A 2702-nucleotide genomic window follows, 5' to 3' on the forward strand; every position below is an offset into this window, starting at 1 on the left:
TAAATGGAATAATATGTTACACATAAATGTGTGTCTGAATTCTCTTGCTCAATGTTATATTTGTGAGATCAATTGAAATTAGTGTGCGTAGTTGTAGTTCCATTTTCTTGTGACTGTTGTAAGGCATTTCAGTTGATGAATATACCCACAATTTATACACCAGTTTTCCTGTTAATGGACATTTGGATAGTTTCCAGTTTAGGGCTTTTATGATGAATGCTTGGAATATTCTTACGTTTCTGAGTTCATATATAAATACATTCCTGTTGTCTATGTACCTACGAGGAAATAGTTGCGTTTTTCATATTTTAAAATTAGTAGATAATATCACACTGTTTTCCAAAGCGATTGCATGAATTTATATTCCCTAAAAGAAATAGTATGAGTTCTTCTACGTTCATACAAACACCTGGAATTTAATTTTATCTTCTTTTTTTGGGTGCAATTTATAGAAACTTTAATATTCTTTTCCTTGATGACTAATGAAATTGAACAACTTCTTTCAATTGTTTTACTGTACATGCCAATTTCCTCTTTATTCACATTTTTTACCCTTTTTTGTTTGTTTATATTTTTCTAATTGATTTGTAATTCTTTAGATTTTTCTGATTATGTGTCTTTTATTTAGAATTTTCAAACATAGTCTCAGACTTTAACTTTTTTTATGATCAAATCTTTATGACCAAAACTTACATTTAAAATTTATGATCAGGCCAGGTGCAGTGGCTCACGCCTGTCATCCAACGCTTTGGGAGGCCAAGGTGGGTGGACCACTTGAGGTCAGGAGTTCGAGACCAGCCTGGCCAACATGGTGAAACTCCATCTCTACTAGAAACACAAAAAATTAGCTGGGCATGGTGGCCGGCGTCTGTAGTCCCAGCTACTCAGGAGGCTGAGGCAGGAGAATCACTTGAACCCGGGAGGCAGAGTTTGCAGTGAGCCGAGATCATGCCATTCCACTCCAGCCTGGGCAACAAGAGTGAAAGTCTAAAAGACAATAATAATGATAGTAATAATAAAAATAAAAAATAAACAACGATCAGTGCTTTTTGTATTCTGTTGAAAATTTTTGGCTCAGCTTCTGGGGATGCTCTCAGCTCTCAGCGCCCGGCCCAGCTTCCTTCAAAATGTATACTATTTATGAAATCCTGTGCAAGCTCAGCTTGGAGGGTGATCACTCTACACCCTCAAGTGCATATGGGTCAGTGAAAGCCTAAACCGACTTTGATGCTGAGGGGGATGCTTTGAACATTGAAAGGACCATGGGCACAAAAGGTGTGGGTGAGTTCACCATTGTCAACATTTTGGCCAACAGCAGGAATGCTCAGAGACAGGATATTACCTTTGCCTAGCAGAGAAGGACCAAAAAGGAACTTGCATCAGCGCTGAAGTCAGCCTTATTAGCCACCTGGAGACAGTCATTTTGGGCCTATTGAAGACACCTGCTCAGTATGATGCTGCTGAGCTAAAACCTTCCATGAAGGAGCTGGGAACCGAGGAGGACTCTCTGGTTGAGATCATCCGCTCAACAACCAACCAGGAGCTCCAGGAAATTAACAGAATCTACAAAGAAATATACAAAACTGATCTGGAGAAGGACATTATTTCGGACACATATGGAGACTTCCGCAAGCTGATGTTTGCCCTGGCAAAGGTTAGAAGACCAGAGGATGGCTCTGTCATTGATTATGAACTGATTGACTAAGATGCCTGGGATTTCTATGACGCTGGAGTGAAGAGGAAAAGAACTGATGTTCCCAAGTGGATCAGCATCATGACCGAGCAGAGCATGTCCCACCTCCAGAAAGTATTTGACAGGTACAAGAGCTACAGCCCATCAAGAGAGAGCATCAAGAAAGAGGTTAAAGGAGACCTGGAAAATGCTTTCCTGAACCTGGTCCAGTGCATTCAGAACAAGCCCCTGTATTTTGCTGATTGGCTGTACTACTCCATGAAGGGCAAGGGGACTTGAGATAAGGTCCTAATCAGAATCATCATCTCCCGCAGTGAAGTGGACATGTTGAAAATTAGGTCTGAATTCAAGAGAAAGTACGGCAAGTCCCCATACTATTACATCCAGCAAGACACTAAGGGCGACTACCCAGAAAGCGCTGCTGTACCTGTGTGGTGGAGATGACTAAAGCCCAACATAGCTTGAGCTTCCAGAAATAGTGCTCCCCATGCTTCCAGCTAACAGGTCTGGAAAACCAGCTTGCGACTAACATTCCCTGTGGCTGTCCCTGTGAGGATGATGTTAGCATTGCCCCCAACCTCATTTTAGTTGCATAAGCACAGCCTGGCTTTCCTGTCTAGTCTCTCCTGTAAGCCAAAGAAATGTACATTCCAAGGAGTTGAAAGTGAAGTCTATGATGTGAAACACTTTGCCTCCTGCGTACTGTGTCATAAACAGATGAATAAACTGAATTCGTACTTCAGAAACAAAAAAAGGAAAATGTTTATATACCTTGAAGTTATGAATATATTTATCTATATTAACTTTTGGGTCCTTTAGTATTTTGCTTTTTGTATTTTATTCTATATTGACATGACTCACATTTGAGTCTTTTTTTTTCCAAATAAGTGTATCTAATTTTCTCATTACAATTTACTAAAATGATTGTATGTATACTAAATATTGTAACTTTATATTACAAAATTGTATCTGTAGAACAAGTCATGCCACATTGTTACTCTTCAAGAAA

The 2702-nt window shown here is 39.6% G+C and overlaps 1 pseudogene; it reads left to right on the forward strand.

Annotated features, from left to right (window-relative positions):
• The first annotated feature begins 1079 nt into the window (after nt 1-1079).
• Nucleotides 1080-2420, forward strand: LOC129480551 (annexin A2-like; annotated as a pseudogene).
• Nucleotides 2421-2702: the final 282 nt, after the last annotated feature.

This window comes from Symphalangus syndactylus, chromosome 4 (genome assembly GCF_028878055.3).
Source record: "Symphalangus syndactylus isolate Jambi chromosome 4, NHGRI_mSymSyn1-v2.1_pri, whole genome shotgun sequence".
NCBI classification, from domain to species: domain Eukaryota; kingdom Metazoa; phylum Chordata; class Mammalia; order Primates; family Hylobatidae; genus Symphalangus; species Symphalangus syndactylus.